Source organism: Periplaneta americana, chromosome 15 (genome assembly GCF_040183065.1).
Source record: "Periplaneta americana isolate PAMFEO1 chromosome 15, P.americana_PAMFEO1_priV1, whole genome shotgun sequence".
NCBI classification, from domain to species: Eukaryota; Metazoa; Arthropoda; class Insecta; order Blattodea; family Blattidae; genus Periplaneta; species Periplaneta americana.
In genome coordinates, this window is record NC_091131.1 from 75,066,668 (window position 1) to 75,092,329 (window position 25,662).

Here is a 25,662-nt window from a genome sequence, read left to right on the forward strand (position 1 = left end):
TGTGGTCTTAGCCAATAATATAACATAAAATTTATAAGGACAGTTTACTAAATACAGTAAGTAACTTAATTCAAACCAATAAATCACATATAAGAGCAAAAAAGAAGAAAGAGAAAAAGAGAGAAAAAACACATTTAATATAAATTGACGATCAGACAGAAGCCAGTGATATTCAATAAAAACAATAATATAGTCGACACACATTTGTTAATATTGTATATCATGAATAATTTTATAAATTTCTTTTTTAAAAGCTTCAATTTTAAAATATTTCAAATTTGGAAAATGGTTTGTAATTTTATTATAAAGTCTTGGGCCGAAACTAGCACCAAGTTCAAGAGCTGCACTTGTATGGCATTTAGGCTCAATTAATAGGAAAGTAGACTTTTGTCTTAGAGTACGATATTCATATCGATTAGATTTATGTTTTATTTGATTTCTGTGGTAGTAAGTTAGCAAACTATATTTATAAATTTCTTCAATAGTTAATACTTTAAAATCTCTATAAATTAAATTTGTTGGGTAATCCATATTTTTGGTTAGACAAATTCTTATTAATGATCTGTGTAATAAAATTAATGGATTAAGTACAGATGATACTACTCCACCCCAATTTATTACACCATATTGTATTAATGATTGTACTAAAGCTAAAAATATTATTCCCAATGTCTCCTTAGTGATAAAATTTCAAAGTGTTATGAATTTATAAATTGTCTTTCTTATACTTGTACACATAAAATCAATCTGAACTAAAAAGAAAATTAATTATATGGTGATTCCAACCGAGATTCGAAATTGATATTTTGAACAACGTGCGAATTCAGGTTTTCAGTATAATTGATTTCTACGCTTAGAGATTAATTTCGTTGCCATCGAGAGCCAATGTTTTTGGTATGCCTGTCAGTTCTTTTATAACAAACCAATATGCTGTTATTACCAAACGGATACCTCGCACAGACTCAAGATTGTATACAGATGTTTGCAATCAACTGAGAGAGTGATTTCGTGGAGCCTCCGAGTTTTTGCAATATTCAACATTCTGATGGGGTTCATGTCAGTAATGAAGGCATTTCTTTTCATGGGTTGCAAAGGACAATGCCCGATTTATGAGCTGAAGTTGTTTTGTCAATACGTATTGAAATATAAAATAGCCTATAAATTCTGGTTTGTATTGTCTGATCGGAATTTATACTCATACAACCTACTTTCGTCTTCATTCGGAATCCGACTTCTGTTCCACAGCCTGAAGAGGATATCTGCGTCAGTGCAGGTACAGTACTGTGTGATGACCGAATCTGTAGCCTATATAAACAATTGTGTGGTCTATGTATTATCCCCTATGACAACCTCTGCATTCAGATTTGATATCATTTTCTATATGTATGTTTGTAGTCATTCGTTGCGATGTTCTGACCCAAAATTTTCGTGAATAAGATTCTTTCTCACCTACCATAAACCAATCTCTGAATCAGCGCATGAAGCACTATTATTATTATTATTATTATTATTATTATTATTATTATTATTATTATTATTATTATTATTATCTTTCTGGTCTGCTGAATTCACAACAGAGAATTTTCTTTATATACTTTCTTTGGACGACCTAATGATCTTGTTCCAGCTGGTCGGTATGGAACATGGCCTTCGGAATTCTGTATGAGAGCATTCCCCTTAGGTGATTGTACCAGTTGACTTGCTATTTCCGGATGCAGTGTATTAAGGGGTCCCAATTTTACTCAAGTCTTACTTACACCATAATGCTCTTCAAGAAGTCTAACTTTGTACAGATATGGAATTAAAATTTGGAGCTTGTCCACCTGTATGTAGGCAATAATTATTTCACACGAATGTCCACAGGTGGCATATATACTGTATAGGGGCTCTTCTTTACTGCACGTGCGCAGTGTGTTGTAAGCGAAACTTATACAATAAGGGATCTCCAAATTTTATTTCCATATCTGTACATGTATTCTTCTCAGGAAGCTCATTTTACAAATTGTTAACGGCTTCCTTTTACTTAAACTTGTTTACTAATGAATGCATGAGCGAATGAACGAGTACATTAATGAATAAATGAATGAGTGAATGAATGGATAAATAAATAAATAAATAAACAAAAAACTAAGAAATAACAACAAAAAGCTAAGAAACAAAATAAGTTTTACTCGACCAAGGCGAGTGGAGCCGCGGGCGTAATGTGAACTTTCGCTATGCGGTATTACGAAAGCAGGAGCAGTAGCGCCACGGCTCCGGGCTGCAGGACTCCACTGGCCTTGGTCGAGTAATACATAAATAAATACGTAAAACGAAATATGAGGAAAGTTTCAAACTCGTCGAAATAACAAATTTTAATGTTCCACCACATTTGACATGTTAAAAATGTGTATGAAGGATGGATTTAATGATATTTTATTTAACGACGCTCGCAACTGCCGATGTTATATCAGGGTCGCCGGTGTGCCGGAATTTTGTCCCGCAATAGTTCCTTTACATGCCAGTAAATCTACTGACATGAGCCTGTCGCATTTAAGCACACTTTTGCATATGTATGTTCTACAGCTAGACAGTGTTAGACTAATTTTTATTATTTTCAATTTCCATTTGTATGTTCAGTTGTTTTTTTATGTCATATTCATTCTGTCACTCGTTATTACTGTAGATTAATTGCACTGATATATAATTTTTCTTGTAGTTGTATTGTATTTCTGGTGGTGTGGAAAATAAGGCCTGATGGCCTAAACTCCACCAGAGTAAATACATAAATAAATAAATAAAATAAATAAGTAAATAAATAAATAAAATAATTAAATAAATAAATAATAAATAAATAAATTAATTAATAAATGAAGAGCATGACGGTGTAAGTAAAAGACCTGAATAAAATTGAGACCCCTTAATACACTGCATCCGAAAATAGCAAGTCAACTGGTACAATCAGCTAACGGGAATGCTCTCATACAGCACACTATCGCTTTAATCCAAATCCCACCAAAAACATCAATTTTGTTCATTGCCAGTGTTAACTTCTCTGATTGTATACAGTAGATGAATATTCCATGGCACGAGCGAGTCGTTATGGGCCCTATTCATAGACATTCTTAGCGCGGGCTTTCGGTGGATGATCAGCGAACTAAGGTTTTTCGTATTCATAAATCAGTGTCAGCGATATGATATGATATGAATCCTATTTAGCACGCTCGTAGCGCAGGCTAGCGAAATGTCTATGAATAGCACCTTAGATGTCTAAGTAGAAATACGCTGGAACAATAAAATGTCCAAACAGTGGTAAAGCTAATATTCATATGTAAAATTATTATTATTATTATTATTATTATTATTATTATTATTATTAAATCTTTTCGGCGTTTCAATTCACTGCAAGTTGAAATTTCATTTATTCTGGTAGCTATCCGTAGTGAAGAGGGAACCAGAGGAGATCAGTACGAAGCCAAGCCGTGCCTCCGGAACTAATTAATGCAATGAAAACAGTGCGAAACATCTGATTGTAAAATGTTGCCAAATCCACGCCACGGGAAAATGAAGCTTAAATCCCCCTCAGGGGTAATAACGTGAATGTTGCTATATAATAAACTTTGGCTACAGTCGCAGGCGGCGCACAAATGCAGCCCCGCAATTCTCAGAACAAGTCCATTTCCAAAATTTCACACAAGCAACCGGGAACCGCACAGTTTTCATCCTATCATGTTTATCGCTGAAATGAAATCCTTACACCTCCTCACAGCAGCAATTTGCATGTTTTATCTGGCACTATTATACATGCAGTTTATTCCACGTCCTCACAATATGTAGGGATTGAACCGGCTTTGAATTAGAGTTTACATAGCTTTGAATTCATTTCTATTTTACGTCTAATTGATTTTAATACATCTCAAGATCAGGTTAGTCATCATCTTACTCTTGTACTATTTAATTTTTCTGTTTCAAACTTGTAGAAAGAAACTGTAAGCATTCTTTTGTTTCAACCAACTTGAAATAGTTGCTTCCCACTTAAATTTTTAAAGTGATTTAACAGTAAACTTACGTAAGAGAAAGTAAACCTCCAGAGCTATCTTTAAACGCAATTTTTTTATGTTTCCATTATTTATTGTTTACATTTCTGTTCTCTTCTCCATCGCTCTAACAAACTAACACGCGAACTGTACGTAACTGTTGAATTTGGGAATAACCTTTTACAGTGTTGTCACTTTTTCGTACAATTTAAAACTGCTCTGAAAAACGAAAATTTACATTAATTGTTGATAAAATTTCTGCAAATTTAAGGGACAGAATTCACTGCTCCCTTAAATTGACTAGGAATCCAGTCAATAATCTTCCCACAATACGCTACTAAACACAATATAATTTTTTTTTCTAAACGTAAGCAAAAACTAACAAAATTGTATTCAACTTTTCTGTTTGAAACATCTAAAAATTAAAGAATCTGAAATTAATTAAATCAATTTATTTGACTGAGAAGTTTTTGTCATCTAGTCTGGTTTCAAAAAATCTGAAAGTTAGAATTTATAAAACAGTTATATTACCGGTTGTTCTGTATGGTTATGAAACTTGGACTCTCACTTTGAGAGAGGAACAGAGGTTAAGAGTGTTCGAAAGTAAGGTGCTTAGCAAAATATTTGGCGCTAAGAGGGATGAAGTTACAGGAGAATGGAGAAAGTTACACAAAGTAGAACTGCACTCATTATATTCTTCACCGACATAATAATAATAATAATAATAATAATAATAATAATAATAATAATGATAATAATAATAATATTAAATCCAGACGTTTGAGATGGACAGGGCATGTAGCACGTATGGGTGAACCCAGAAATGAATACAGAGTGTTAGTTAGGAGGCTGGAGGAAAAAATATCTTTGGGGAGGCCGAGACGTAGATGGGACGATAATATTAAAATGAATTTGAGGGAGATGGGAAATGATAATAGAGACTGGATTAATCTTACTCAGGGTAGGGACCGATGGCGGGCTTATGTAGGGCGGTAATGAACGTTCGGGTTTCTTAAAAGCCATTTGTAAGCAAGTAAGTAAGAGCCAGTAATAACAGTAATGATTTACGTAAAATGTTATTCAAGCAAGGAAAAACAAGAATTGATATTGCAAAATAACTATAATATAATGCAATAATTATCAACAAGTATTTTAAAATAAATATGTCAACATTTTTACATGCGTAATCAACAGGATACATACCCCTTGAGACAACCCCGCTTGTCAATTGTAGGGACTTGCTCCGCGTGTTACATCTAAGTAGGTGAACATTTACTTTCTACTAAATCGACGGAGCAGTGTATGAAAAACTGAACACGATGGGCGAAGTTTTAAATTGTTGCCTATAAAGTTCGCTATGAGTGAAGCATGCCAAAACTTCGCAGCCAAACATGGGTTCAGTTCCTTCTTGGCAACTTCGGAATCCTATGGTATCGATCTCAAATGTGTGTGTGTGTAGGAGTAGTTTAGTTTGTCACTCAGATTAAGTTTCCAAGAAGTAACTGTGAGTTTGTAAAGTAGGAGTTAATTTCGGCTAAGTGAATGTGTTTAATTGTGGCTTCCTAAGAAATTCGTGTTAATTCAATATGACCCAATTATTAGGGGTGCTTAGAAGCCACCACACTCTAACAGAGCCATCTCGACGGCGCTAATGAAATTCATAATTTCGAATACATCTGAACAAAATCAGTTTTGCAGTTAGCTAGTTTTCCAGACCGTAGCATGTGGAACCACATAAGCCCTATTGCAACGAAAATAACCACATGGGTTTAAACAGCAGCAGCGGTAGCAAAGCAATAATAAAATGAACCCCCTGCGCTATAACACTCCACGAACAAAACAATGAATACGCCTACCATTATCGACTGACGGCCCTCCATTACTGCCTAGGCTCAGAAATGGCCACAAAGAGCGGAGGGGTGGGGAAGTTACAAGGGAAGTACTTCCTTAGAAACCGCATCTATTCTTCATGTGTTAGATCTGACTAATGCGACATCATTCAAATAAAATGCACTTTACCAAGAACGACGGTTTATTAATAAGCTGTCACAATGAAAAGTATCTCAGATTCCCCAATATAGGAGTAGCCATTAAGCTGATAGGTGAACTATTGTCCTATAATATGGAAATGTGTTATTGTCTATTGAAATATTCAGGTACATTAAGAGATCATCGATTTTAAGACGTGTAAACTAAGACATATCTTTCATTTATATAAGTAAGTAATATCAGTAATTTCAGGAGGTTATTCTTTGATATATTTCAAACAAAAAGGTTTCATACAATTTTGCTCTTTTTTGCTTCCTTTTCGAGATAAAAATGGTTTTATGTGAAATATTTCATAGCGTGTTTTGGGCAAGCAATTCATTTGTTCCAGATATGCCCAGTTAATTTAAGAGAGCAGTGTATTATGATAAAAAATAATTGAAAGAATTTTAGTTTTATCCTTTAAATGTACATAGTATTTATGCGAACAGAACTAACTTTGTAAAATTATATTTCAGAACGAAAAGTTACATTTGTTCGAATGAAAGTTTGAATTATGATTACTAAAAGTGTATATGTAAATAGTGTAAATAGAACTAGTTTCATTAACTGAAAGATGGTGATAGTGAAAATCCAATTACTAAAAGTGTATATATGTAAACAGTGTAAACAGAACTAGTATCATTAACTCAAAGATAGTGATAGTGAACATTCAAAAGTGAATAACATAATGAATATCAACAAAATCATGAAACAGTGAAGCAAAAGACAATGGGACACCAATGAACACATAAGTGATAAACAAGTGTCAATAAACCATGTAATATGACTGTACGTTATGGGGCATGGTGAATATTAAACGAAATTAAAAGAAAAAAGGATAAAAATAAAATTCTTTCGATCATTTATTACCGTAATACACTGCTCTCTTACATTCACTGAGCATATTTGGGAATTAAATCAATGGCTTTCCCAAAACACGCTATCAAATTTTTCATATTTAAATTTAAATTATGGTTTATTTAACGATGCTCGCAATTGCAGAGGTTATATCAGCGTCGTAGGTGTGCAGGAATTTTGTCCCGCAGGAGTTCTTTTACATGCCAGTAAATCTACTGAAATAGGTCTGTCGCATTTAAACACACTTAAATGTCATCGACCTGGGCCGGGATCGAACCCGCAACCTCAAGCACAGAAGGCCAGCGCTATACCGACTACGCTACCGAGGCCGACTATCAAATATTTCATGTAAAATAATTTTTATCTCAAAAAGGAAGCAAAAACGAGCAAAATTTTATTAAACATTTTTCTTTGAAATCTCTCAAAGAATAGCCCCCTAGAGTTAATGACATTACTTACGGTTCTCTCTGTATATCTAAACATTTACTTGTACGCGTCGTAATGGGACACTGTGGAAAGGAATAAAACTTTCTTGCTAATGAATAAATCTTAATGCAATTTTAAAGGCCAACTCCATTAAGTATGTCATAGTACGTTGTATTGGTTATGAGCTTGAGCGCCTTCTGTAAAGCAGTTTTGAACAGTTAAATTTTTTTTCTTGAGATTGATATTCATATCGGGTACATTTTTTCGCTTACAATTAAGATAATGGGCTGAAATTTTTTAATATATATTTTATGTAATATGCATTTGAGTTTGCAATTTTTTTAAATTTGGAAACTGAAATTTTTGTAAAATTTCTGAAGGGAAATAAAAATAAAAATATATCAGAATGATAAAAAAAATCCAATACGTACTAATGTTTATTTGTACCTGTGAAAATTTCAGAATTATTTCATAAATATTTTTTACTATAAAAAGTGTATCCAGAAGTATGAAAATTGAAATATGTTAGATAAGGTAATTAAAGTTTTAGTATATAAATTACTGTCTACTTTTCCTTACAAAGTAATAAATAAAGATATACCGGTACTTAAATACTTTCCAAGAAGAATAGGGAAAAATATTTTCAGCTGCATTATATACCCAAAGATGTCAAAGATAGCATCTCCTAAAAAAATATGAAAATTCACTGTTTTCGTACCGGAGTACTCCTTTAAGTTTGCCTGTTTATTCGTACCTAAATGAACATTCTTAGTACATGCAATATGTATTTTTGCACGATCGTATTTTTTGTTGTATTTATAGCTCTTGTTGTTAGGCCTTCAAAGTTAGAATTCCCACACAGAAAGTTGTTGCTAGGGAAATCATTCTCAATAACATAAAACTGTACTGAAATAGACCCATTACAGTGCACTTATTGGTACTTAGTTACCATTACAGTGCAGTTTTGCTAAGGCTTTGGGATAATATTGCTCTACATTTTCAATGCAAAATATATGTTGCATTTGCTCTGCTTATTTTTCAAACTTTTCCTCGATTTTCTAAAAAGTACTTCCCAACCTTGTATCGTAATAATTACACTATTGTTCGTATTCCATAATTATAATTGTTATATTAGGCCCTAACATTTCCAATTTTAATCATTATTTACGTAACTTGTGTATAAAGTGGATTTTTTTGTACGAGTGGGAAGATTCTAAGCACGAACCATAGACGAGTACTGAAATTACACAAGTGCAGAAATCCACCCCGCAGACAAGTTATATATATATATATATATATATATATATATATATATATATATTTGAAATATACATTTCTTAAAGTAGATCTTTCAACGCTGAGCAATCGAGCTAAAAATCGACTATTATATGGTAGCGTGCGAAAAGTACTTTTGACACTGATTTTCAAATGTTTACGCCGATTGTTGTTTCCCACCACATATCGCAGAACAGTACTGCCAACCGATCAATATAACGATTCAAATATTTGCAGACACACTTTTAAAGTTGACTTGATTTTTATAAGGAATGCTCACAAATTAAATAAGTTACATTTTATTGATAACTATATGAAAGAAAAAAGAATTACATTTAATTATGACAAATAGAATTCACTCAGGTTTGAACCTGAAAACTCTCTATCTCCAGTCGAATGTTCTACATTTAGCTATATAACTGACGGGGTTGACGTGTTAAAATTTCACTTATTAAGCGAGAGGCAATACAGCAGGGTAGAAGTCGTGAGAAATCTTTCTATACCAGCACGGACGAATGTCTCTAAAAAGTAGTGTACGACACTTATTATGTTAAAAAAGATTTTGTTTTGTTCGTAGGGTTTGCTTCACTCGGCCTGCGGCTTTACTTCGCAAACATTCCTACTCACAAAATAAAATGCCCTTTTTAATACTAGTATAGTAAATAACTATTATTTTTTTTTGCTATAACGAAAGCACACATTTTGTAGAATAATTCATTTTACTCTCATATCCTATAATGCCTCAGAGAACAGAATCTCTAGTAAGTTACAGATGACCATTAGTAGTAATATCATTCTGTTTCTATGGTGACAAGCGACACAAAATTATAATAGAGTTAGTCACGAAATATGCGTAAAAGTAACTTTGTGTTCAGAGAAGATCTCCTATTTAAAGGTATACAAAATATTTAGAAGACTTCCTATTTTTTGTTTATGATAATATATAAAATATTTTATAATTCTTTTTTCATATTTATTTAACGTGCAACGGTATTAGAATAGGTACATAGAAAGGATACAGTTTCAACGGTATGAATACATCGTAAGATTCTAGAATGTATCCACCGGAATGAAGATGGCCAATTAAAATCTGAGATTGGGTGCAACGTGTAGAAACGTAATTTAAAAAGCGAGTACATAGGATGAATCGAAACATGTGCTGAAGATATCCATTTGTACATTGAATATATATATATATATATATATATATATATATATATATATATATATGTACTTACATACAATAACATCCAATACGAAATTTAGTTTAGCAATGAAAATAAATAAAGATAGCTAATTAAAATTTGCTAGGAAGAAAGAAAGATGGAATGAAAAAAGAAAGAATGGTACAACTAATGAATAAATAAATAAATAAATAATAAAATAAATAAGTGAATAAATAAATATATAAGTAAATAAATTAAAATAATCAGGTAAACTCAAAAAGGAAAAATGAAATAAAAAATTGAATGGAAAGTCCATAGAAAATAACTGAAGACATTTGAATAAAAATAAATATAAGCAAGTAATAAAAGAAATAGAAAATAATAGAATAGAAACTAACGGAGAGGGTCGTAACATCTTACCATTCTGATGTCTTGAATTAAATATTATACTTTCAGTCGTCACTTACCTGAAACAAGAAAACAAAAGAAATATTAATAGAGTTACTGAAATTTCATACAACCTATACCTATTCTTATATTATGTAAAGTACCAGTTTCTACTTTCAGTTATAGGAAGCATGAAAGTACACTAAAAATAACGACATACTCTGAAATACATGGAACAGTTGTAAATAGAGAGAGACAGTAAGCAGATTATGTAGTTTCATAGTGGAAGTATTTTTACTTTCACTACGTTACGAGAGATACGATCAAAATATAAAACTGATATACACGTCAGGCAAAAGATTTATGAAACCATAGAACACTAAAGAATAAAGAAAAAGATATATTAGTTATTAACGTAATCAAGCACAAAGAATGATGAATATTCTAGAAAAAATTATGGACTGCAGAAATCACTGTCCAATTCAGACGTCAATAAATATGAACAGTGATAACTAGATTTAAGAAATACAAATAAAAACAATTTGAAAGTGAATCAATATTAAATACGTGTCAGAGGAAAAGTTTGAACTCATTCTATTGCTAATGATGAAATTATTTCAGCAACTGTCCGCAACCCAAAGATTCTGTATAATCTTCAAGGAAACAAAATAAAGGGGTAAAAGAGTGTAGTAGTCACTGAGGCCATTACAAATGGCTAACCCCACTTAACTATTAAAAAAATAGGTTTTAAGAATAAAGAAGTACTGACTGAAAAAATAAATTTCTGACGAATGAAAGCCTTAAAAATTTCAACCACTCTTTTCCTAAAGAAACCGATCACATTATGAAATTATCAGTAGAGTATCTTTGCAGTATGCTTTATATAAAATGTATTCTAAAATAATACCAGAAATACACAAATTTCATTACAAAATAATCCTGTTAGAATGACAAGAAGAATTTTATTTTTTGTTTGAAGAAGCTCTAATAATAATATCCATTCTGCAGCAAATAACTGAAGAAGTAAAGAGCAAATGAACTAATAAATTAAATGTACACAAGACAGCAAACGAAAAGGCAAAGAAAGACAGGTATGAGTTGAGGTAAAAACGATACGAACTTAACTTAATGCTTTTGTGATTAGACAGTTCCAGTAGACCTCAATTACCAGCTCCTGAATGAAGAGCACAGCAATTTCCCCGGCTAAACATTGTATCGATATAATATATTTTAATGATTCATTATCTAGATTTGCTTGCAACAATTTTTGTGGAAGCAAAGAGTCATCATCACTGCCGGTAATTCGATATCCAGCATTAGAGCCGTATTCATGTACTAAAATGAAGCTAATAATACGAATCAGTTATTTAATTCGCGTGGAATAAATATTTACTAAATGGAGACGTTCGATGCCCCGCATTAATAACCTCAATTCTGTACAGACCGTAGTCAGAATATTCATTATTACATGGACTGCAGTAACGACGAAAGGAAATCATTATTGTATTCTGTGTTACAATTCATACACAAAGAAAATGGACTCCCATATTTATGAACGGTAAAAGGATGCATAAATATAGATAAGTAAGAAACGAAGCATAAAATAAGTTCTAGGTAATATAAAAGTTATATTACGCTTTCCACAAAAAACACCGACGGAAAAAAGTACAAAAAACAAAAATAAAGTATTTAATAATACTTAAGGGATGCAGGGATTAAAATAGTCACAGGAGATTTTAGGAAATGCCTACGATTGCGTGTAATGCTCTACAGGAATAAGGGTAAAGGAATTAAGATAAATAAATAACAATTTGCCCTAAAATTTAATAATAATAATAATAATAATAATAATAATAATAATAATAATAATAATAACAACAACAATAATAATAAACTAATAATAAGTATAGCTCTTGTATTTAAAACTCTTACTTTAACTTTTCCTTTCTATACTCAATCTCTTAAAAATAATCCTGTTAACTTCATTGACTACTTTTCATAGTTTTCTATCGTGTCCGACTACTCAGCATTTATAATTCCATATCCGTTAGAGTTTTGACTTTCTCTTCCCATCTAATTTTAACTATAAAAAGAAATTTTCCTAATTTATGCAGATTGCTGGCACTTAGGAGACCATAGCGTTTATTTGTAGAAATTTTTTATCCACCCAACCGTTTCTCAAATCAATCGTTGCCTGACACTTTAACGCAATATGCAATGCGTCTTCCGCTAGTCCACATAAAGGGCATTTATCCTTCTCTACGTTCCCTGTCTTATTCTTAAGTCTCCAGATACCTAATCTCTACCATGCCATTCCTGTTCTCTCTTCCCTTGAATTTAGTCTAATATATTCTTCCTGTTCCCAAAACTGTTTAACCCTCCTATAGTATTTTAGTGGTCCTAGGTCTTTAATATTACTAAAAATATCTTACGATGAAAGAGTAATGGAACGGAGAAAAATTCTCTCCGGCGCCGGGATTTGAACCCGGGTTTTCAGCTCTACGTGCTGATGCACGATGGATAAAGCATCAGCACGTAGAGCTGAAAACCCGGGTTCAAATCCCGGCGCCGGAGAGAATTTTTCTCCGTTCCATTACTCTTTCATCGTATGATGACGCAGAATATCTGCATTGAAATATCATATGTACTTCGATACATTAAATAATATATAAAAATATCTTGCCTCGAAATTTCTTTTGCCCTCTCTTTTACTATTCTTCCAATAGTTTTCGTGTTCATAGACCCTAGTTCTCTCCATGATATTTGAACTATGTTCTTGGCTTAGAATGCCGACGCTATTAATAGTGCGTCAAATTTTTCATAAACTTATTATGATTCCTTAGGCTTATTACGAGTTTACTATTTATTTTTATTTGAAAGGGAATATCATGTACTATAAAGTACAACATATTTTTTTCCTCTAAACTTCCACTCATACGAATTCGGCGTTTCAGTCACATGATGTGCACGTCGGGGGTTCACTTAGGCATTCGCGTCACGCATAGCTGTGGTTATTATCAGAAGTGATCCTGCCTACACCCTTCGTTATCTGGACACGCGCTCGCTCTGTGTTCCAACATTTCTCCGTCTCATTGCTCCATTCCTGAACAATTTATGATGAGGTCTGTGTGTGTCCAATAAAAGTTACTGAATTCTCTGAAAAGACACAAAAGCCGTCTATTTCAATATACAGGGTAATTCAAGAAGAATGAGATAGAGGGATCGCCGCATGTTCTAATGGCCTCCGGCCTCTAATAGCACACTCAATGCAGAGCAGAGAGCAACTCATGCGCGATACCTTCATTTTTAATGTGCTAGCGATAACCGGATGAAACAAGCAACTCAGAGCAATATATTAATAAACGACGTTCTGTGGAATTAGGAAAGTTAATTGTAATATCAAAATTGCGTGTGTTTCGTGAATTTAAAGCAGCGCTTGAAGCTATAGAACCCTAGAGATAAATATGAAGGAAGTGAATGAGCGAGTGTATCACCTTACCACAGTCTAGTATATACATTGACGAAGCTTGAGTTTTGAGGGTACTAGGAACAATAGACTGTGCAGGTACTATTTCGCATTGTCTATAATGAGGCGATAGTAGCGATCCTAGTGGTTAGCAACTATCTATGGATGCATGTTTACTACGTATTGAGCTTCGTGACTATATACTAGACTGTGGTTTTACTCAGACGGCTGAATGTCCCGATATCTAAAATAAATATGGCAAATATCCCGTTATCTTTGTTGAAAGAAAATTAAAATGTGTCATGTCAAATAAAATTGGAAAATCCTTTGGTCAAAGACTCTCGAAGGCACGATATTATTGTATTTCTCAAGAATACGATATAGGTTAGCCTAACCTTGAAGAGATATGAATCTTCCATATACAAGGTGGGTCAGAAAAACGGGTGATTTTAAGCCTCGTCTTTTTCCGGCTAAGTTCGATTAGATTCGACTGCGGACATTCTCGTTGTGTTTGGGGGTGTATAGTATTTAGTTAGGATGGAGGTGGAAATGTGACTTAAAATCTCAGAATCACATGCAGGCACACTTTTAAGATATTCTACGTCACTGTTGCATCTCGTTTAAAGACTAGATATGCCCGCGCTGAAAATTCCTGATTAACATTACATTAATTGAATTTATGGACTGTAATCTGAACTACCAGAAATTTTATGTGGCCTTAAAAGAAATGCGAACAGCAGCTTAAAAAGTCGCAGACAACACCTCTTTCTTTAATTCACATTCTGAAAATATGGAAGCTAGTACTTCCTGTGTAGTGAAGAGTTTTTAATTAATGTTTTGTGTTCCATATATTTGAAAAAGCTAGTTACACTATGAATTTCCTGTGCAGTAATTGACTTGGACTATTTAAATTTCAAACTCATTCTATTTTTTTTAAATCAATGTTTCGTGTTCCATATGTTTGTAAAATGTAATGATTAATCATGAAGTTAATAATGAAACAATATATATATATATATATATATATATATATATATATATATATATATATATATTTCTTTTAATTTGTCGAAATGATTCAGCGCCATTAAATTTTCTATAATTCAGAGTTTCACTATATCATACTGGATTTTCGTCTGATTGGTCCGAATTAATGAGATTCTAATGTATTAACAGTAACGGTAATAACAGTACTAGCAGTGCAACAATAGCAGTTCAAACGTCGATAGTAGCAAAACAGAGATAGTATATGAGGAGCTTGCTTTTTTACAGGAGAGGCAAAAAATTTGAAACCAATGTCACCGTTATACGTACATTCTTTTAAACGTTCTAATGGGTCATAGAAATATATTTTTAGTCTGAAAATGTGATTAAAATTAATATTCAGGTTGAAATTCAAGTTTAAAAAGTGAAGTTGTCCATCTCTGAATCTAAGTCATGGAGTTGTTTGTTTTTTAAACCAAACAAAGCCATATTCAATGTGAAATTGTCTACTTTTAAATCTAAGTCTCTTCTAACTCGGTTTCAAAGCAAATTTACGTAAAACAATAGTTATTCATCCACAAACCGGTTATATGAACAATATGCCATGTTGGATTCGCGACGCGTGATAGGAAAAGTTGGTGCGAATATAGGATTTTCATTGGCTACTGAAGGAATTGACCTAATTTGAAACTAAGCCACAGTGGAGATGTCTACATTTTGATTCTAAAGCTCACAATTAAGTGATATTTTCGCTCTGTTCTGTCCGTTTTTAAACCTAAACAGTTCCAGAATCGCATTCAGCACATAAAACTCTAAGAGAAACAATTAATATCTCGAAATCACATAAAAATGGAGTTGTCTAATTTTGATACTATACTCCTCACATGAGGCGTTTAGTTGCAAAATCAGATACATCACTAACACATAATTTTTCAGTATGAAAGAAAAACGTATATCTCCTATACACCAAGAGATAAAATAGTAATACTTGGAGGATACGTTTGTTATGGAATATTGAAATGTTCTAAGACGTATGGCGGTGACATTATTGCATAATTAGTAGATAATAGAGAAAAAATATTTGGTATATCTGGTTTTGAAAATTGTTCTGTGACCTATCTGGGTTTGCAAATGAATGAAAGGACTTATCTTGGTTTGAAAGCAAAAACCTATTCTATTATATACAATGTATTATTTTAAACCCACTGTTACATTATTACAATTAATTTATCATAATTGTTACATTTTCATCATCACAAAAGAAACTGAATTATTAAACAACCAGATCACCTATTTCACACTCATGGTCATACACATTTTCTTCTTCGTTCATAAAAAAATTTGATTTTCATCCAAGCTTTCAAGACTGTTAACAATACGTGCATAGTAGGATAATGCTTGAAGTGATTTCCAGTCATTGCCAAAATGTTTTGTCAGCAAAGTAGTTACATAATTTATTTTTAATTGTAACACTTATACTCCTGGCAGCATTATGCTTGGTGATGCAATATTTATTATTTTTTTGCCCTTCCAACAAATACTCTTGTATTGACCAGACTCACTTCTGTAGTGAACTTCATCCTTCACCAGGACGTCATCCTTCTTTCTGTTCCACTGAAAGAAATAGTAATATGCGTTACAATAGCGGTATGTTGAAGTTTTCATGTTCGAGGAAAAGTTTGAAAAAGCGAAACGTAGTTGAGCTGTTTTAATTTCCGAGAATGAAAGAAAACATACCGCTCGTGTATCGTACATTATTTTGTGCGAAGATAGTTTATTACATACCTGAAAGACGAATTTCTAATTACTTGCAATGAAATCTCCATCTTGGTTTCTGTTCAGTGACGGCAAAATGGAAAACAAAAATATCTATCTTCAACATTGTTGCTTTAAAATGTTTTCTGTGTTTACTATACTCCAGCAGGCCGTGATATACGTCTGTCTTTTTTTCCCCTCCAGTCTATAAATGCGAACTTAAAACAAACGGTAAGGTTATGTAATGATTTATTTTTCATTTTAATATTTTAACAATATTATTTATTTAACATATTGCAGTAATAACATCGGCATCTGGAATCTTGTTGATTTTCTCACGGCTTCCTTAATGCTACTTGCATCACGAATAAAGTAACTTTAGTGGAGTTGTAGAGTTTACTTAATTTGTGCATATATTTAAAAACAATAATTAACAGTGCAATTTAGGTGAAATTGCAGTGGTAAGTTTTCAATTTATAATTATTACTGTGTTAAACGTCTCTAAAAATAATATGTTAAAAACCTAAAGCAGTAAAATCAATATGTCACTTAAGCGGTAAGAAGAGGGAAATTGTTATGTGTGTTACGTTGGGAATACTGAATGTGGAATTTCACACTTACCGCGTATTGGTTCTGTGCGGAAAACAAGCAAATACGCACGATCTCGTACAAAATCTTTTACATGGTAAGTGCCATTGAGCTGGTGACCACACTATATTGGAAACAGTTTTTTTCCCCTGTCATATGTTTTATGTGACAAAGTTATGACTGTTACAAAATTAGAGAAAATATCTGTATATTCGTTAAGGCTAATGAGGACATCTTGCCGCTTTTCTTTCAGCTGTTTCTGCGCTGAAAAGCTACTGATGCGCAATGAACGTATGAGCATATCCATGTGATGTATCTGACTTTTAAGCATAACAGCGCTATAGCAGTTGTAGAATTATATGAAGATATGAAATATAACATTAGTAGTATTAGTATTTATTTATTTAACCTGGTAGAGATAAGGCCGTCAGGCCTTCTCTGCCCCTCTACCAGGAGATTCCAACTACAATATCAACAATAAAATTACAATTAAGTTAGTATTAAATTTACAATTACAATTACAAATAATATTACAATTAGTATTAAATTTACAATTACAATAAAATCAAAGTACGAAAAGATTACCTGAATAATTAAAGCTAGATAATTTATCATAGAGAAACAAAGAATATTTTATATTTACTGAATTACAAATTAAATCTAGAATAACAAAATTGTATAGTGATGAAATTACTGAATATTGAAATATTTTGTGATAGATTAAAGAAACTATTTACAAGTAATCAATTACTGACCAAGAGCCTAGTAAGTTTTCGTTTGAATTCAATTTTATTTCGACAGTCCCTGATGCTAGCAGGTAGCGAATTCCAGAGTCTTGGCAGGGCTATTGTGAAAGAAGATGAGTATGAGGAGGTGCGATGGGATGGTATTGTTAGTATTGTTTCATGACGAGAGCGTGTGTTCAGATTATGGTGGGAAGAAAGGTAAGTGAAGCGAGACGACAGGTACGAAGGAATAGAAGAGTTCAAGATTTCGAAGAGAAAGAGAAGTGAATGTAAATTTCTTTTCTTATCTAGTTTAAGCCAACCTATTGCTTCCAGGGATGGGGTAATATGATCATATTTACGAACATTGCTTACAAAACGTACACACAAATTATGAGCACGTTGAAGTTTCATTTTGTTGTCGCTGGAGAGGTCAGTCAGTAAAATGTAACTCATTTTCGAAAAAAAAGTGAGGTGTCTGATTTTGCAACTACAGGCCTCATATATAAACAGCAGTAGCGGCAGTAGCAGTAGTAATTGGAACAGAAGCTGTAATGGCAATTAGTTACTATGCCCGAAGTGCTCTGTGTACGAGTATTACGGCTAGGCGGTCTTATGTTTGTAATAGACAGCCATACAAGCCTGCGAGCGTCGGATAACGCAGTCTAATGTATGGAATTAGCTTAATGTCTGCCTGATAAAGAGCTTCAACTGTTCGCTGATTAGTTGAAACATAACAGACGATGTTTTTCCGCAGCAAATTTCAATGGCTAAATATAGCTTTGTGAAGAAATAAAGCTTGTAGTACAGCCTGAAGATCAAGCCCAAGTCTATGGCACAGTAACACGGCATATACAAATTGTGTTGAATAAACAGAAAGTTAACTGACTGTTTACTCAGAAACAACATTCCGTGTATTACAAAATTTATATCAAGTCAAACAGAACGCAGATACTATAATATTCAGCAAACTGTAACAACTTTTTTAGGAAACTATTAAACCTTATCCTGTTTGTAATCCAGCCCTGCTCCCTCGCCGGATGGACGTGAATAAGTTTGTTTTGGATATGTTGCGCTGGGGAGAACATTCACAAAAGGCTGGCCACATCATTATCTGTTGCCGGCCCAATGTGTGTTTTCCCTGGTGGCGTGGGGTACGAGCGTGCGCGAAACATTTTCGATACAAAGTGTGAAACAATAGCATTCACGCAATCGTATCAGTCCATCATTTCCAAGTACGACATAAATATCCCTAAATCGAACGAAATTATGCAGTATTATTTTTTATTTGAAATGAATGTGACTATCAAAGAAAATTGAAAAAAATTCCTGCAACAAAGTTATTGCCATAGTAACAAAGTAAAGTAGGCCTACTGTTTTTGGACCAATACTGTATTGATCTTAGTAGTTACTACTAGTTTGCATACTAGTTTAGACACGAAATTAGCCACATTTGCAGTTGATAACACTGAACAAGAATTTTGCTCCGACTTAAAACAATGTGTCCCTTATGGTTTGATGTGCGCTGAATCCGAAAATGCATCTTTTTTCTTCGCATCACGTAAGGTTTTTAAGATACACTATGATTTCACTTTTCGATAAGCGCTCCCCCAGGAAACATCTGGCGCGGGTTGGGGGTATAAACCAAAACAAAGGTTAATCTATTTTATGAGTTTATGACTTATTTACGGTTTATTAAAGGTAAAAGAGAAGATGGAAACGATACGATAAAAGAACTTAAATAGGAAATTTTGGAAAACAGACTTAGGAAAACTAGAATAACATCATTGTATAGAGCACATCTAGGTCAGAAAGCATGGGTAGCCATAACGGCTCGGCTAGAAAAGCCAACGTACTATGGTAGGAACGATCATGATTTTAAAATCAAATGTAGGAAACAGAAAACGGGTGTAGGTAAATTCTCATTTTTAAATAGAACAATAAATGATTCGAATGACCTACCTGCAGCGGTCTTTGAGGGCTGTCCTTCCTTAAGGAGATTCAAGAATAACTTAAAAAGCTGTGTATAAAGTGCAAATTAAAATTAAGATGGCATTTAACATTTAATTTTTTAAGGTGACATGTATTTATTTAGCCTGACGAGTTACTCTCTTCGTTTGAATTGTAAATTATTTAAAAATAGCATGTAAGAGGGTCATAGGCTAGAAATGTTTAGCTTAAATGTAGTTCTGTTTATAAGTATGCATAAGGGTGTAATTATTTGTCTTATTTGAACTGATGTATCAGTGAAGCGAGGTGATTCAGTGAAGTCATGGTTTTACAGTGCAGTGAATAGTTCCGATCAGTGATAATTTATAGCGTCAATGAAATGTGTTCTATAGTGTCATTGAAATGTGAAATAGAGTGTCAGTGAAATGTGTCCTAAAGTGTCAGTGAAATGCGTCATAGTGCCACTATGGTGAGTGAGATGAGAGTAAAGTGAAAGACTATTGAAAATTATGTAGGTTCTATACATATGTAGGTTGTATTGTAAAATTAGGTTGTTTTATGTTTTATTATTAATTGTAATTTTTGTGTTAAATTGTATTGTGTATTCTTATTGTATTGTGTATATAATTTAATTGTGTATTGTATAATTGTATTGTGTATTGTATTGTAATTTTATTGTGTATACCACTGCCACCGGGTGCTTGCCCACTTGCAGTGTAAATAAATACATACATACATTATGGTTGTTGGCATGTTACTTTGTATTTCTAATAAATAAACAGATATTGGTCCCTTCTATTAAGTAAATTTCATAACAGTCCAAAGTGAGGTCTATGCAATGAACAAACAAGGGTGTGGTTTTCAGTATATAAAAGAAAAGTTTACCAGTCTGAGTGAAGGAAAATTAAAAGAAGGCATTTTAATCGATCCACAAATTCACAAAGTTATGACTGACCCTTCTTTGAGGAAAAACTTTCCGTTACAGAAAGAATGGCATAGCATGGTTTCAAAGATGTTTGCTCAAATTTCCTTGGAAATTCCAGGGCAGAAAACTACATAGAACTTGTTGTGGAAATCATGTTAAGTGCATATGATAAAATGGAGTGTAATATGTCTCTCAAAATACACTTTTTACATTCTCATTTGGATTTCTTTCCTCCTAACTTTGGAGCGGTAAACGACGAGCATGGGGAAAGATTTCATCAAGAAATATCTGAAATGGAAAGGCGATATAAAGGAAGATCAACATCCGGCATGCTTGCAGACTACTGCTGGTTCCTTGTAAAATACAATCCCGGGTCTAGTTATAAACAGAAGTCATCTAGAAAATTAATTTAAATGGAAGTTCAAATTCCGAGATTTTTCTCATTATATGTATGAAATATATTTATTGTTATTGTGTTTTAAACTATGTAACATCATTTTTGTATCCAGTACACATTTTTCAAGTATTATGAGGAATTTTGAATCCCTAGTGTGTAGTAATTTTATCAGTAGCAGCGAAAAATTAAAAACAAATAAGTTTTGCCATAAAAAATTCAATTCATTTTCCCCGGAAAATGGCACGTGATGGGGCAATTTGGGTTTTAAATTCAGATCTAGGACACACATATTAGTAGTATTCACCTATTTTTATTTCGGAGCAAGACAAAAAGTAAAAATTTGTTGTTCAGTGTAATTAAGTACTGCGTCACAACATGTATCATCTTAGAAAAAAAAAAGACCTGCAGCCATTAGCTAATTCCCGATTGGAGGACTTCGGTTGATTTCGTAAGAGCGTAGGTTCACACATGAACGAATTTCTTAAGCAGCGACAGAGTTCCAGTAATACATTGTCATTGTTTCAAATAATACTGTTTCCTCGAATCCATAGTTTAGGAGTAGCTTGACTGCATAGTAAACGAGAGATTACGAGTTCAAGGCTATGCTCTGTTTTTAATTTGTTTTATTTTTGTTTCCTGTCTGTTTATACATTCAAGGGGTAAATTAGGTGCAAAATAACCATTTATCTTAATACTTATAAATACGATATATTTTTCCACATGTGAATCAGGAGTTGCCCGAAGCTGGACTTAAACAACTTCACACTATAGATGACTGGTTATTTTTTGTGTCTAAGACTGTACAAGAATATCTGAATGGAAAGATTCTGATATATGTAATTTTAAAAGTTATGACGAAATGCTTCGATTCTTGGTAGAGGGGCTGGAATTTATCTTCTTATACTGGCTTGTGTTTTTCACCATGTTTGTACCACATTTTATTAAGAGGAGATTTTGTTCTATAATCACCTTTACAAGGGAACTGTAGGTATTACCAGTTGGTTGAAAATCTATTAACGGGACGAAACGGGCCAAAGGACTCAAACATTGAAACGTGACAATGATGTGATGTGATGATGATGATGATAATAATAATTATGAGTGTGAAAAAAAGCTGTAAAATGCAGAAATAACTCCATCCAAAAATATTTATCTGCAATTTAAATCGAGGCTAAAACGAATACATGTTATATATTACGTCTGATTTCTACTTACTTGTTGTTTACATTATATATTATTATTATTATTATTATTATTATTATTATTATTATTATACTCAATTTTGTGTATTTTGTAAATTTGTATTGTTTTTTGTAACGCAATTTTACTCCTGGTTGAGTGTTAGAGAAGGCCGTATGGCCTTAACTCTGCCAGGTTAAATAAATCATTATTATTATTATATTATTATTATTATTATTATTATTAATACAAGTAGGCATATACAAAAAATATACAGCGAAGTAGTAAATAAGAAATGGAAATAAAATTACAAATACAAATACAAAAAGCGCAAATGCAAAAACGCAAAAAGAAGTAAATAAGGAAATACAAAAAAAAATAACAAATAGAAAGATTGACTGCCTAATATATTAGGGTGCTATTCATAGACATTTCGCTAGCTCGCGCTACGAGCGTGCTAAACAGGATTCATTTCATATCATATCGCTAACACTGGTTTATGAATACGAAAAACGTTAGTTCGCTGATCATCCACCGAAAACTCGCGCTAAAATGTCTATGAATAGGGCCCTTAGTGATTAAGAAAAATTACTAAATATGTAGAAATAAGTAACTGATTGTACAAATATCAAGACAAACAAAACATTAACAATTTCGAAACATCTGCAGTAAGTTGGTATACTCAGTTTACTAGATTGCACTCTACGCAGAAAGAAAATGCGTAATAAGTTTGTTATTGAATAATGTTAAATTCCGACAGTCTCTGATGTCACAGGGTAGGGTATTCCACAAGCGCGGTAGCGAGATTGTGTATGATGATGAATACAATGATGTCTTGTGTGTTGGTATGGCTAGTATGCGGCTATATGCGGTGAAAGTAACGAAATAGCAACGATGTCATGTCGATCAATCGAAGAATATTATTATGTCAATACAAAACTACGCATACCAAAACCGAATGAAAAGAGTACCCTCAGTGCAAGGTCTTGTCTGATTACTGAGTTTTTTTACCGAATTTCTTACAAGCAGTCAAAGGAATTTCAACGATCTCAAATCTATGTCTATCGAATTGTCAACGGTCAAAAGTTGAAAATGGTGTAACAACTAGGCTACTTATTTTTGTATTTATAATTATTATATTACTAAAGTCGCACCTATTGTGTCACAGATCCACTGCAAATAATTTTTCAATTGATATCTATTTTTTTTATTTAAAATGTGAGTTTAATTATGGTGGAAAAAGAACTTCATTTTGACATTTCAATTTTTTTTTACAGAGGTCTAATCGTATTTTCCAGTGTGTTTGTTCTCATGTCAATTATGATGTAGATTTGAAAAAGAAACATAAAAATGAATCCCTGTTTATTTTAATCAGCCTACGTTTCTTCTCTCATACTGGGAACAAGTCTTGTATCATGTCAAAACTCCTTTATGACGTAATTAAGTTGTACGTGTATTTCCGGGAAGTAACGGTTATTCTTCTCAAAGATTGTTTTGAGACGTCAAGACCTAAAAATAATTTAAATTCTATGTTATAAAAGAGGGAGAAAAAACACAACCCAGCTTTTACTTCATTCACCAGAATTCCCGCAGAAGTTATTCTGTTGGAAAATAACCAAGTCTACTACTCATAATTTTCTCTCTATTAAAATTTATAATAATTACCTTATTAATGATAATGAGCAATCCTTTCATATTCTTGGAAATGCGACTTGACTTTTTCATTTGTGATGGATGTTTAGTACAAAATTTAATTGATATGCTGTCGTTAAATAAAGCTATATCAATGAACATAACCGTTATGCGTCGGTTCTTGAAAGGAATTTAATTGCGTCCCTGCTTTCTGGTAACATGTTTTTATTGGACAGTAAAAACAAACACTCAGCGAGTCATTCAATTAATCTAACATACTGAGATTGCTGTTTACATTTCAAAACAAACTCCACTCCCATTTAATAAATATATGGTTAAACAAAACAATGCAATATAAAAACATTCAATTTTGTTTTCATGTCCAGGGAAGAAAAAACTGAGTCCAGCGCTGTGGAGTAATGGCTAGCATTCCTGGCGCGAAACGAGAGGACACGGGTTCAAATCCTGATTTGAACAAAATACTTTGTTAAAGAATTTTTTTCGGGGTTTCCTCTTAACCCATTAAGATCAAATGGTGGGTAACTTTCGGCGCTGGACCCTGGAATCATTTCATTTCATTCAGACGCTAGATAGCCATAGTAGTTGAAAAAGAAACTAATTAAAGAAAAAGAAAATCCAATAGGAATATCAGTATTCTAGCTTATATTCGACAAAGTGTTACATTCTATTCAAACAAATAGTAGAACTTTAGTAAATTTACCAATAATTATGTGAAGGAGACTCGAATCAGTATTGGTTTAAGGTCGCTAGCATATATAATTGCTCATCTTTGACAAGATACTACCACTAGAGCATAAATGTCCAATAAAATTATTGTAACTCGTACGAGGTAACCCCTGGCGTAAGCAACCTGTAGTGCATATTATTTAAGGTCGTTTTTCCTATTTTATATGGAAACTTACTGACCTTAGCAGAGCATGCTTGACGTGCAATACTCCTGATTCTAGAGTAACAAAATTTACATATTTACTATTCAACATTATTAAGAACCATTTTTATCGAAATTGTGATTTTCATTACCACAACATTCGTTTTAAGGATACTTTTAATATTCCAGCACATGTTTGACCAAGTTTCAACGAAACGTATATGATCTATGGCTTAAAAATATATAATGGTTTACTTGATGAAATTAAAAAATATAAACAATTTAGAAGATACCTCAAAAGATTTTTAACAAACTTCTGTTCCTTCAATTTAGATGAAATACTTGTAGGTTTACATTGGTGCTAATTTATTGTAATTTTATGTATTTTAATTATTGTTTTTTGTTTTATTGTTTTTTCCTTTCTTTCTTTGACAAATCCTATGATTTTAACTCTTTATGGGCAAATGAGAAATAAGAATAAGAATATGAATGTTATAAATTTGAGACTGAAATATTGGGTAATTAATGTGTAGTGCAAACATAGTTTGAAAGTTTTCGTATCTCATATGCTCAATTTTTTTATATAGTTCTACGTATATTTTTGTAAATTACAATTTTATAAAAAATGTAGACGTGATGTGTTGAATTTCAAGATAATTTCACAGTGAAACTTCAGACTGTCCACCATAATATGTTAAGAGATACTTACTGACTGAATATTCAAAATCTCAGATTTCTGCACCTTAAATATTCAAACTGACTTATTTTAAAAATACTTTAATGTCAGACGGCTTAGAAACTAATTATTGTTACAATGGATTACATTTGGTGGGGAAACAAGCCTATTACCATTCATGTAATTTTATGGACCATTCGTGTTAGCTTCAAATTCTAACATAGGCTAATCTGATGGGACTGTCATTCGGGAAGTCCGCGGTTCGATTCCCGGACTGATCAACATCACTGTGGTTTTTCCTTGGTTTTCCACAGTTACTTAGGCAAAAGTCGGGTTGGAA